The following is a 13,872-nucleotide window of genomic DNA, read 5'->3' as shown; positions in this document are numbered from 1 at the left end:
GGCCTTGCAAGAAGGATCGAACCCAATCAAGGGCAACCCCACGGATCCCGGCGTTGCTGACACGGTCGATCAAGATGGTGTGATCGACCGTGTCAAAAGCCGCCGACAGATCTAACAAGACAAGAGCCTGGGGGATGTTATTGTCGGCACTGGTTCTGAGAGTGTCCATTACTGCCGCAATCACCGTCTCTGTGGAATGTAGTGGGCGAAAGCCAGCCTGATGAGGGTCAAGGAAAGAGGAAGTTTCCATAAAGGAGCTGAGGCACTTGGTTACATATGTCTCCAAGATCTTTTCCAGAAAGGGGAGGAGAGAGATAGGTCTATAATTACTCATCACAAGAGGGTCTGCGCTAGGCTTCTTCAAGATGGGTAACACAATGGCCTGCTTAAAAGCCTCAGGAACAACCCCTGATGTCAACGAGGAGTTGAGAAGGGCCAGGGCAGGATCGGGGCAGAGCCTAAAGATTTCTTTAAAGATGTGAGGAGGGCAGCAGTCCCTGGGGGAGCCAGAGCTAACTTTATGGAGAAGACTGTGAAATTCAGTGATAGAAATAGGAGGGAAGGTGTAGAAGTTCTGGACATTTTCGGAAGGGAGAGGGAAAGAATTGGAGGGAGAGGGTGGGGAGATGTTGCTTTTAATTGTGGAGATCTTGTCTTGGAAAAAGGAGTTGAGCTCATCACACAGAGCCTGGGTGGGAGCAGGCGGGAGGGTGATGCGATCAGGGAGGGAGAGCTCATTGACGATTGAAAAGATGTCCTTAGCTTTTTTGTCTCTGCCCTGCTTTCCGGATGCCAATTAAGCCGTGGGAGACTTCTCTCTGCTTGAGAGTCTGCCAGCTGGTTCGTCCCGTTGTTAATATATATATATATATGTATATATACACATACACACATACACACACACACACACACATGTCCACACACAGCCTTATTTCCTTTTGGGAATCATTACATGAGTCCCATCAACTAACTGTATGAAGTGCTATTTAATGTGCTAGGAAATAGCAACATCTGGCTTCACAAGTGCTGTTTAAATCCAAACAATTAATAAGTATGTATGTGTGTGTGTGTGTGTGCATAGGTGACTGTGTATGGCGCCCGGCATATACATAGGTGTTTGTGTGTGGGGGGTACACACCCTAAATATAGGAACCATCTGCACCAATAGGCCACATGACATATATGTATATAATACATACATGTATACCCGGTTCAACCCATAAATACATGATACAATTAGCCAATAGGCCAGATTACATTCTTAAAGACAGCCTGTTGTGCTAAACGCCTGCTGCTGTGATCACTGAGCGAGTAGCAAGTCACGTGTTTTGATTGTTGCAGGAACAACTCAGCCTTTCATCCTTCCTGAAGTAGACAACTTGAGTGCTGTTTAGCTGGGTGTTGAGAACGCCCGTTCAACCGCCGTACAAAAGGGCATGTGCGTGGAGACATCCTTAACTCACAGAACTGCTTGGGGGGGGGGGGGGGACTAAAACATGGCTCATAAGCCGAGTGATACATGTGGTAGTCGAACTCTACTGGTGCATGTGCTGTTTGTGACAGGGTGCTGCAGGTGACAGCGGGTAGTAGTGAGCAGTTTATTACAATATTCTGACCTGCCACCACCCTGTCGAAGGTACCAGGCATCCCCAGCAGCAGTGCGTGAATGTACACACACGGAACACCAATATAAACAAGCACTGGCGTTGCCAATAGGTCTCGCAGTAGGAGCTATTACAATTGCAAATAACAATGCCTTTTTTTTTTGTTTTCATTTTAAAAACATAAAGGGCTTTGTCATTTACAAAACCAATAGCTCCAACTTTCCTACTGCGAGACCTATTGGCAACGCCAGTGCTGGTTTCATTTGTTCTCCTATGAAATAAGCAATGGGCATTGAAACGGGTCCTGTAGTCATATCTTACCTTTTCAGGCAAAAGCATTCCTTGATTTCTAAATGAGTGTAAAAGCATTAAGGTTAACCATGTTCCTGCTTACACAATTCAATTCAATTCAAATAACTTTATTCGATTGTAAGCATTACAATCATAAAAGTACATTTCATCAACAAACAATTAAAAACAATCCAGATAATTCATTTGACAAGTAAAGAGTCCAGTAAACAATAAGAGAAAAAGCAGCGGGCAACATGAGCATGAGCATTATTTTAAAATACAATAAATACATAAATAATTTCAATGTATAAAAAAAATATAAAAATGCCCAAGGCATTAGCAGCATAATTATTCATCCATACTTTTCCTGAAGGTGATAGCTGATTTAAAAAAATTACAAACAAATAAAGTGCAATCACATTTCAGTAGTTGGAGATAATAAAGTGCAGGTTTAATCTGTGCAAAGTTCAGTTTTTTGAGGCACGGTTTAAGATATAGTTTCCGGGGTAAAGTGTAGTAAGGGCAAATAAATAAAAAGTGTGCCAGGTCTTGCGGAGACTTCCCGTCGCAGCCGCAAGCTGGCAACACCTCGCCCCGATGAGCCCCGCTTGGTACCGCCAATAAGAGATGGAATAGGTCAAAGCGGAACCTTGTTAACAGAAAGCGTTCATAGCCAGTCATGGGCCATGATAAGTAGGGTTCCATTTGTGGACAGGTTTTAAGTAGTAGATGTTTCCTAACACTGTCCTTCTGTATCTCAACCTCTTCCCTGTCAGTACATCTAAGTATTAACATGGCATTTTTTACAAGGTTAACATCGGGTTTCGTAATCAAATCTGGAGCCAAAAACGGATCAGACCGGCCAATTGCCGACAGACAGTCCTTTATGTACTTCAACCACGGAACCTTAAACCTGCCATCCAGTGTTAGGGCTTCTTTTAATAAGGCTTGGGTGAAAGGTATATCTTTGTTGAGCCAGCAGTTCAACCAGCACAATACCGGGTTCACTGCTATTCTGTCACTTAGATAGGGAACACCCAACTCCTCATGCACCGAAAAATTCCCAGTTCCCCTTGGTAGCCTCAGTATCTTCTTCAGAGCATTATTTTCTGTAACCTCTAGGTCCCTTATCTTACAGTAGCCCCAGAGCTCACTTCCATAGCAGGCGACAGCAACACTTTTTGCCTGATATAATTTAAGTAAGGCGGCCGTCGGGCAATTTCCAATTTTTTTCGCAAAGCCAAGAATGGCCGCGTTAACACGTGTTGCCTCACCCTTCTTTTTGATAACAGCGGGGCCCCAGGATAATTTATGATCTAGTAGCACTCCAAGGTATGAAAAGGTGTTAGTGGTAGGGATTTTTCCCCATTTATACGGAAAGAATTAGTTTTCCGTGAACCCTGTCCTGTTTTCATGACATAGGACTTAGAATTATTAATGCTTAGGCCACGGGACTCCATGAATTGAAAGAAGGAATTTAGTTGTTTCTGGAGGCCATTTGCTGTTCTTGAAATGAGGACAGCATCATCTGCATAAAGCAGCACAGGAACTCCCTTGCGCTCTACAAGGGGGTAGTCGGCTTCAGTTTTTAGCAGATGTTCCTCTAATTCGTTGATGTACAAATTGAAGAGGAATGGGGGCAGGATGCACCCCTGTCGCACACCCCGATTTATTCTAAATTCACCTGTTACTTTTAAATCTTGAGTGTAACGAACGTTGGCTCTTGTATCCGAGTGCAGATCAGCCAAAAAGTTAACTAGATTCCTCTCTACGCCCATTTTTATCAAGGTAGCCCATAGTATGCCTCTGTCCACGCAGTCAAAAGCAGACGATAAGTCCATAAATGCCATGTAGACAGTTCCTTGTTTGGCCAGGGTATATTTACTTAGGATCAGATACAGGTTCAGACATTGTGTGATTGTCGAATGTCCAGGTCTGAATCCGTATTGTATGGGTGATAAAATATTATTTTCTTTTGCCCATGTGGATAGCCTGTTTAGAATTATTCCACCTACCACTTTGGCTACAGAATTGATTAAAGATATTGGCCTGTAGCATAGTGGGCTGCTACGGTCGCCTTTTTTAAAAACAGGGACTATGGTCGATATCGCCCAAGCATTTGGGCACCCCGAGATCACAGCTGCATTCACTACTGCTGTAAGGGCGGGGGTCCAAAAGGAAATACTAGACTTAAAAAGGTCCGGTCGTAAACCATCCGGGCCCGAGGCCTTGTTACTAGTTAGTCCCTGAATACCCCTTTCAACCTCATTAACTGAAAAGCACGGAGAATTCACGGATGAATTTAAAAAGACATTTTCTGCCCGTTGCTCATTACTCTTAAAAATTGTACTAAAGTGGGTCACCCACTCCTCTTCCGAGATGTTGGTACCAAGGGCCGTATCATTAGGGTTATCAAACAGAGGTTTGTTAATAATTTGCCAGAACTTACTGCTATTCCCCAGCACTGAAGGGTCCAGGAGAGACTCTATAGTATTAGCCTTAATTTCTTTTTTCCTAACGGCTAATGCCTTCTTATAGATCATGCGAAAAATTTTAATTTGATCATGATCTCTGGGTTTGATTTTTAACGCATTTTTCAAGTCTCTACTTGTCTTAGAGCAGTTATGATCAAACCATTTAGAGGTGTTTCTGCTTTGACCTTTAGTCGGTGCTGTTAGCATAGAGCCAATTGTTGATACTATCGCCTCGAACCCAGACAAGATATTCTCAGGGGGTGAGTAAGACGATGTACAGGTTAACAATTCCTCTTCACATGTCTTATTTATTTTAGTGTACAAGATTGCTTGGTTTACCATTGTCCACTTTATACAACGTCTACCATTTATGCAGCTCATCGTTCCCCGATCTTCGCGGGGCATTCGCTGTTCGAATAAAGTCCCACCCAGTTTGATAGATAGGGGATTATGATCACTGTAAACACTCAAGTGAATGGTAAAATTCGAGACCCAAATTGCAAGTTCTGTAGATACTAGTATGTGGTCTATAAAGGATCCCTGACCTAATCCTTTAAAAGTTGAAACATCATAGACCTTTGTCTCAGGGACCATAGACATGGCTACAATTAAATTATTTTCGTTCATCATGTCGTTCAAGTTCATACCTCCCCTAGAATGGGCGAAATGGAAACCTTCTGCGTTGTTACATCCCAAAGATCCCATTGGGGTGGAGCCTGGATTGCCACATGGATGTACATTAAAATCACCCACTATCAACATCTTCCGTGACAGAGTACATGCACTTTTTCTCAACATCTCTGCTAAGGATACAATGTTGCATTCACCATTACCATTATTAGCATTGTAAAAATTAATCAGGGTCAAAACATTTTTGCCTCTCTTCAGTTCCAGCATCTGAATGTTCCGGTTGGCATTGTAACAGTTACTTATTTTGCAACACAAACCTAAATTAATAAAGATGGCCAAGCCCCCTTTTGCTCTTCCCCTAGTTGATGCAGCTGCTGGTATAACAAAGCTTTGAAATCCCTCAATGTGGGCATTTTTATCCTCCATCCAAGTCTCTTGAAGGCATATGATTGTGTATTTTTTAACAGATGTTAGCCAGACAGGATCGCGTAATTTATCTGTCAAGCCGTCTATGTTCCAGGAGACTAGGCTGCAATCACCAGATACTGTTTCAGGGGCTGGTTCTCTGATAGTTGGGGCTGTCATCAAGTTGGTGAGTTGTGTGTGTAAAGCCCCTACATTTTCAGTGCTGGGCAGCTCTAGTTCTATGTTGACCAAGGGGGGATTACGGGCCTCAAGCAAGACGAGTGATTTACTATTATTGGTTAGATGGTCTATGGTTGACAATGTCTTACTGGAGTTATCTAGCTTTGTCAGCAGAAGGGGGGCTACTATGACTTGTTTGTATGCCTCTCCTTGTGCGTGACTAGGTACTGTAGAATCATCTGATGTTATTGTGGATGGGCCAGCCTGAAGTCAGTCAACCCTCTCCAGATCGCTCTGATTATAAAAGGCATCAAACCTATTGGTGATGTGTACATTATAGTAGGTTTGTGGGTATATAAATTGGGAGTGATCTTGATGATAATACGCCCCATGAACAACCTCCCAATTCTCTGAGTAGGTACCTTGATAGCTAGTCTCTCTAGGTTCCCAGGATATATTCCTCCTAGGTTGCCTTTGTTCTCCAGCAGTGTAGTGTCCTTGGTTTATGGGTGTTTTCCCACTGTGATGTTGAATATAGTTGTCTGGGGCTCTTGCATGCTCAACAGTGGGATATGTGTGCACTGATGGTAGGGAGTGATTATTCGGGGGGTAGAAATAACTCAAATCCATAGTGCGGATCAGGCTGCTGATGGAGCTATCCTTCCAATCAGTTATATACTTAGCCACACGGCCATCCTTAAAATTGACTACAACACAGTCACCCTCTGTGGACTTAAATCTATTTCCCACCCATTCCACTCTTCTAACATTTGTTATTTTGCCACTGATGTAGGGGGGAATCGGTCTATGAACAGATAGCCAATGGCTTACTTTGTTTTTCAAGTCCCTATAGCTTTCTGTTTTACCTGTCTCAAGTTGTGGTACACCAATCATTACTATGGTGTGCCGATGAGAGTCAGGTGGAAGGTGAATGTGGGTAGCTTTTTTGGGGTTTATTGTTGTAGGTGTTTGATTTGAGCGTGTGTCTAAAGTAACGTTTTGTGTAATTGTTGGCCTTTGTGACTCAGTTTGAGCGCCGCAAGGCTCAGGAGATATACCTTCCGTGGCCCATTCACTCTCATCTGTGTCAGGAATGTGACTCTCAGATGAGGTAGGCAAGGTTTGTGCTATAACTGTATTATTATTAGCTTGTGTCGGTGATATTAAGGTGTTTTGAACTGATGTATTTGCAGGTAAGGAAGGTGTCAAAACAGTACTGCAACTTGGGGTAATGTTATTTGTTTGTGTCATCAGAGTCTTCGATTGTTTAGGGTTACTCTTAAGTGGTATGGAGCTTTCCTTTGGTTTTGGTACAGAAAGGATCTTTAGAATACTTGAAGTGTCCTTTCTTTGTTGTTTTTCAAATTTCGCTAAGGTTTGCTCTATGCAGGTGATTTTGTCACACAAAGGTTGCAGTAAAGATTTAATCAAGTCTTCCAAATCAGTTGAGATTATATTGTCCGGTACACTAACTTTTTCGGTCTGGGACATTTGCACTGAGTGTGTCTTAGTATGTTCTGCCTGTATATCGTTTTGAGTGCTAACATTCTTGGTGACAAGTGTGGAGGAAGAGTTTTGTATAACGTTAGGTGCTTTAGCCAACCTAAAGTTTAACCAAACATCCTTTGCCGATGGCTTGTGCAGGCCTAATGGTCTATACATTTTCCTTACTATTGATTTAGTTTTTACGCGCTTCTTTTGTTGATGCTTTCTCTTGTTGGGGGATAGTGTTTTGTCAACAGTAATTGCATTTACATTTGGTGAACTTTCAACACGAGTACCCCCTGGCGAGTTTGGTGTAGATATTCCGGATTGAGAAGAACAAGTGTTGCCCCCCAAATTGGAAACAAGCAAAGGGCTTTGTTCTAAACTGTTTACTATTATAGGTGAAGACAATAGTACGGTTTTCTTACGACTTTTTTGACCACTTGGCAGCCGTGTAAAGGACTGCATTAAGAGAGATTCCTCCTGGTTAGAAGAGGAGTCCAAGGTATTATTATTTGCGGTGGTGTTTGCGGTGGTATGCTGTGACAAGTTGGGAAAACACATATCCGGGGTCAGTGAGAGACGCCTCTCCGTGTTTTGGATAGCATCCGCAACTACACCTATGGTTTTTTGTAGCATTAGGTCAATGGCACTAAGTGTAGGCAAAGGTGTGGATGGCAAGGTTTTGTTTCTAGTGGATGATCTTGTGGCCACAGGAGTCTTTCTTACTTTAGTCATTATGGAGAAACAATCCGGAAAGTCAATGTGGCACAATAATAATATAGATTACTTATGCAATTATTAAAACAATGGAAGAAGTAAAGATCAGCAGACAGTCACCTTAATCCTGGAAGTGATGCAACGTTAGGGGGGTGGCCCGTCCCGTCTCCTTTGGTCCACTGAGGGCCACAGAGGGCCCGCCCTTTGCCCGGGCTTCGCCCCGGGCGCTCCCGCGCGCTCCCGCGACGCGGGGGTGACGCTACCTTTATGCGCCGCCTGGCGCGATGGAAGGGCATCTGGCGCCGCAGGGCCTGATGGGGGATGTAGTTTTGGTGTCCCCCTCCACTCGGCGGCCGCGACTCTAGCTCAGTTGCTGCAGCGGGAGGGGGACGCTGCAGGCAGGCTTTAGTGGGTCCGAGGTCCGCACTCCTTGTTCTCTATTGGCAGGTACTTCCTTTAGGCGTTCAGGCTCTGGGTCCTCCGTTAAAGATTTACCGCGTCACCCGCTCGGCCGGGGTGACGCTACCTTTATGCGCCGCCTGGCGCGATGGAAGGGCATCTGGCGCCGCAGGGCCTGATGGGGGATGTAGTTTTGGTGTCCCCCTCCACTCGGCGGCCGCGACTCTAGCTCAGTTGCGGCGGCGGGAGGGGGACGCTGCAGGCAGGCTTTAGTGGGTCCGAGGTCCGCACTCCTTGTTCTCTATTGGCAGGTACTTCCTTTAGGCGTTCAGGCTCTGGCTCCTCCGTTAAAGATTTACCGCTTACACTTCACATGCTTTACTTAATCTTGCATTCCATATGAGTGTTTGCTTTTTCCAGGATATTATTACTCTTTTTCAGGCAGCATATTGCTCTTGAATAGTGCTTGATTTCAATTCAGGTGTTTACAGCGGGCACAATTGGGCTGTAACTGAAGGGAGTGTGGCTTTCTCTCAGTGGGGCAGTATAGAGTTCAGTGGAGGAGAGAATGTGGCACTATGGCCAGAGATTTATCCTGTCCTCATTCTGTGTGTGTGTGTTTTTTTTCTATTTTTGTGTGTGCGGTTTTCTGTCATTGTTACCTTGTTCTCCTTGCTGGAAGGAGGCATTGCAGTGGTTGTATATACATATTATTCCCTTTAGGAGTTAGAGGATGGACCCTCCTTGTTTACTCTTGCCTTTTATCTGCTCCTTTTTCACATTTTTCTCTACCCCCTTGAGCCTCCTTTCACTTTTTAAGTCTACCTTGGGAAGCGCATGCGCTTCTCTGCGAGCCATGCTTTATGCACTTGAAGCCCGCCCACTCTCCGACCATATTTGGCATTGGCTTGTTCCATTGTCCTTCCTAAATGCTGGCTTCTAATTCGTTAATATGCTTGTTAGTCCCTCCTTAGTACTGCCTTGTCTTCATTTGTAACCTCCCATGAGGACTGGCCCTTTTACTTCGATTGTTGCACATTAAGTCTTATTTACTCTGTAATCACTATTTTCTTTAATGGTTTCTCCTACTGCAGGCACTACATGCTTTCCTGCAACATTCACAGGGAGCTTTACAATAATAAAAACATTTGTTTGTCAACTTGACAAACAAATTCTTTTTTGGGTAAAAGTGCCCCATGCCGCGCATTCACTTTGATAGTGGCCATGGACATTTCTTTAGGCAAGGCTCGTCTTAAGAAAGTGGCGTGGCCTCCATTAATGTGAAATCCAGCATGGGGCGCTTGTAAACAACAAGCATTTGCAATACAATATGTCTAGCATTTTAGAAATGTTGACCTACTGGTATTGTAAATGACAATGCCTTTTATTTTTGCAGGTTTTTAAAACACAAAATAAAAGGCATTGTCATTTGCAATACCAATAGCTCAAAATCTCGCAATTGTGAGACCTATTGCATTGCAAATGCTTGTTGTTTATAAGCAGTGAGAAGTGCCCAATCTATTTTCCTTGCCGGGACCATCGTTTTTATATAAGTGAGTATGTTTCCAGGAAGATCCAGTATGAGCTGACTAGGTTTCTTACCAGGCTTCCTATCCCTACCAGCTTCTACTATGGCAGCCCAGTCTCCTTCCAAGTCAACATCATGATCCTGTTTCCGGGTAAGTCGCCACATATCTGGTGGCAGGATCATACCAAAAAACATATCAATATCTGCTAAGGTCATAATACAAGAATCAATGACTGCCTGTACATCATCATAAAATCCTCTAGGATTTTTCCGTATGTCTGGTAAAGAGGCTTTTAAAGTGAGTACTCTGTCCTTTTCCAGGGCGTATATATCCAGTTGTGCAAAAAATGGGCTCTAACATCAGGACTTTTGGGGTCATCTTTATCAGCATTCCCTCTTCCAGAACTGAACTGTGGCGCGGCTTCCCTCATAGGTCTTATTCGAGGAGAGGAAGAGAGTTAATTACGATATCCAATTATCGTTGCTATGGCAGTGTTAATTCTACTTACAGGGAAGGCTCCTATCTGACACTGTTGATTAATAGATCGAACACCATCAGGGCCATTCTGTCCTGTAGTCATCTCCCATTGGACCATAAGTGGATGAGAACGCTTATTAATGAGACAGAGAAGCTCGCCTTCAGAAGAATCCTGTATCCGATCTATCATTTCTCCTACTTCCATTTCTAAATCACTCGACCAATTTAATGCCATCAACCTTATCACATCCTGACGTCATTGAGATACAGTAGAACGAAGAATACGAGGAGTCAGGACAGATACAGAAAGTACAGGATCATCAGTCATTTTGGGTGCAGTTGCCTGGGATGGAGGTGCAGTGGCCTGGGATGGGGGCGCAGTGCCCTGGGATGGGGGTGCCGGATAAAAGATGTACCGGTACTGGTTGGAAAATAGGGAGCTGGACAACTGCGGGCAAAGTTGGTGGAACCGGAGGTACAAGAGGAACAACATTTGGTGGTCCAGGGGGAAGAGGTGTTAAAGGTACATATGGGGGTGGGGGGATTTCAATTAATAATCCATCAATATCTGAATCAACATCTTCCTGGTGGACCTGAATTGCTACTGTTTGTCTAACTATATGGTCTTTAGATATTAATAATCTTTGCTCTCTATCTAAACATTCCTTTTTCTCCTGAATTTCCTTATGCTTCAATTTCTTATACTTCTGATACTCTATCTTCCTTTCCTGGTTCCTTTGTACCTTCTCTGCCTTGACCTGTTGCACCTTTACCTCCTTCCTCCACATACGCTAACTGTCAAACATAAATGGCCTAACTTTCTTTAAAAACAATAGTTTCTCTAAATACTTGAGTTTGTGAGGGTCCATTGTCCCCTCTAATGGCTATTGCAACTGGGGATCCCCTTTTGTATATTTGTTCCACAATTCATTATACATGATGGGACAAATACCATATTTGATGTACATCTCAAAATTCGGCTAACCTTCTGGTGGTTCCGGCTTACTTGCTTCCAAAATGCTCTGCCTATCGCAGCAACAACAACAAAACTTTCAAAGAGTACTATGTACAGGCATGTTTTATAAGATATATAAAACTTATAAATGGAGAGAAATAAAAAATATTCTCTCATTACCTGTAAAGAAAAATGTTAGTCAAAACAAATAGCAAGTTCCAAAACAGATTCTAAATTCCAAGCAGATTCCGAACGGATACCAAACAAATGCCAACGCAAACACAAAACAAATTCTAACCAAATGAACCGGTTCAATACAGATTTACCTTATGTGTAGTCTTTGACTCCCACCTGTCGATCCTCCCTGATCCAAAACAACAACCACCTGAGAGTCCTAGTCAAAGCCAGCAGCCGCCAGGAAGATCAGAGTCAGAGAGCTGAAAAATCACCTTGGAGCATGAGCAACACTAGTCTCTTCAGGTGGGGCGCACCTCAGGGAAGTTTGTCTAACCGACCCGATCTCCTCCCCTGGTCCGACTGCAAGCCCTTGATGGGGTTCCACGTTGGGCGCCAATTTGTGGAGCAGATTATTAATAACCCACTGGTGCAGGGTCACCACTTCGTCCACGGGTTCTTAACAAGTAAGGAGGAATTGACACTGGAGCGAAATAAAAACCATAGGTCATTTATTAGCATTCATGAATGGGGGTCTCATCCGACAAGCACCATAGAGATACTAAAGGAGAGAGCACACTGAACAATGGTTACATGGGTTTTTATAGAAAAAGATCACAAGCAAGGGTTGCCTGGAGGTAAATGGAGCTTTGGGTAGAACACACAAATGAAACAATCGGTAAGAATCAACAGCATTGGTGCCTTGTGTAACTGTTGCGTCCTGAAGCTGCACAACAAGATAGGCTATCTGTGTAAACTTTATCTTAGACTTTACCATTATTTAAAAAAAAAACACGCAGCCACCAGCTGTTCATTTGCGCTGAGTCTGCATGTATACACAGCCTACAATGCCCCAATATAGATTCTTTACCAATGTTTATGCAGGTGCAGTATCAAGGAGAGAGCCAGGCTGAAATCAGAGCAGAGGTGAAAAATGAATGAAGCACAGCTTAATCAAAAAACAACAGAATCAGATTTTACATTTCAACACTGCATCCATTCTTGAGGAACATATTCTCTTCATTTTGTTAACCCACACCTTCAATTTTTTAGTAATGAAACACCCTTTTTTAACAGTTTGAAACCAACGTATGGTAACTTTTACACCTTGTTTTTCATCAGTCTGCATGACCTTCTACTTCAGTCAAAGCATGCATGTCTTTTTAATCAAACCACACTTTTTGGTCCGCTCCATCATACCATAGAAACTTGTTTGTGTATAGTGTTTCATTGCACACCTATGAAGGTGTTTGTATTGCCCAATTTAATGATCCTCTATCAACCCAGGAAAGATGGAAGGCTAAGCTGCTCTAGCTTGGATTTAGACCAGTGACCTGCAGATTAAAGGTGTGTTTGCTCACTGAATCATCTTACATCTTAAAACACTGTCATCTCCTTTATCACAACATATGCACTTCTCTGCCCCGTGCAATTAAATTGTTCCCTACTCCTCACACTATTGAACTATAAAGAAACACTGTCTCTTCAAATAACTGCATTCTCCATGTACCCATTGAATCGCATCACTCCCATCTATCCACAGACCATTCCCATCATTGTGTTGAAGCACATGTAACTTCCATTCTGATTAAGCAACTTCTATCTCCCTGTTTGCCCTGAATGATGCCTGTGAGAAGTTGGCCTGATATGTGATGTCCACTATTCTAGTGGGCACCCTGTATCAGTCCAAACAAACCTTAATGGTGATGGTTGTAAAGTCAAACTTATAGACCAGCTATCCTAGTGGTAGCATGGACAAAGCAGTCCTAGGCTAAACTCAAGAGGGCATGTGAAGCCAGCTGTTTTACCGATACAATACCTTCAATATCAAATGAAAGGACACCACACAAGATATATATCAAATATAGATGTATTTATTCTAAACACATACCCTCTGAACTCTTTATGAGATCAGAGGTCTAAGAACAATACAAGTTACTTAAATAGCATACGTTAAGTTGCACAAATACAGTTTTGGCCTAGGGGCCAAGCAAACCATATACTAAGAAAGTGGTATAAGTACCCCAACAGAAATACAGACAAGGCCTAGGAAATCGCTGGGGCTACACTAAACAACCAGTAGTTAGGAAGTAGGAGGCCCACGGGAGGCGTGTGCAGTGTCTAAACACACACGCAGGCTCTCATAGACTTTGAATGGGAACGTAAAAGTTACGAAGTAGTAGATTCAGGACACTCCCGGTTCAGCTAGAAAACCCTGCTAAACTAGGACACTAAGATAGTCAATACCCACGGGAGCACTGGAGTACTCTAGTTACCTCAGCCAGGGAAGCCGGGTGCATAGGTGTCAAATCGTGTCGGGTTTCCTCGCTGTTTCCTATGGACTGCTGCAAAGAAGTGCTGCAGGCGACCAGGAGAGAAGTGTCCAGTTGGATCGGAGCTGTGAAGAACCTGAAAGCAGAGGGGACAGAGTCTGGGTCACTAGACAGTGAACAGGATGGAACCAGGAAGGAACCAGGCGATGTTTGGTGCTTCAGGTGAAGAAGGTGAAGTTTGTCTCCGCAGCCACGTGGTCCAGGAGGCGTCGACGA

At 43.5% G+C, this 13,872-nt stretch overlaps 1 protein-coding gene across 2 annotated transcripts in view; it reads left to right on the top strand.

Annotated features, from left to right (window-relative positions):
• Positions 1 to 13,872, top strand: part of TANC2 (tetratricopeptide repeat, ankyrin repeat and coiled-coil containing 2) — a 2,475,706-nt gene that overhangs the window by 1,327,426 nt on the left and 1,134,408 nt on the right. The window lies entirely within an intron of this gene.

The sequence above is a fragment of the Lissotriton vulgaris genome, chromosome 5, assembly GCF_964263255.1.
Source record: "Lissotriton vulgaris chromosome 5, aLisVul1.2, whole genome shotgun sequence".
Lineage (NCBI taxonomy): Eukaryota > Metazoa > Chordata > Amphibia > Caudata > Salamandridae > Lissotriton > Lissotriton vulgaris.
The sequence above is the reverse complement of the archived record's forward strand: the minus strand, read 5'-3'. Positions and strand labels throughout refer to the sequence as shown.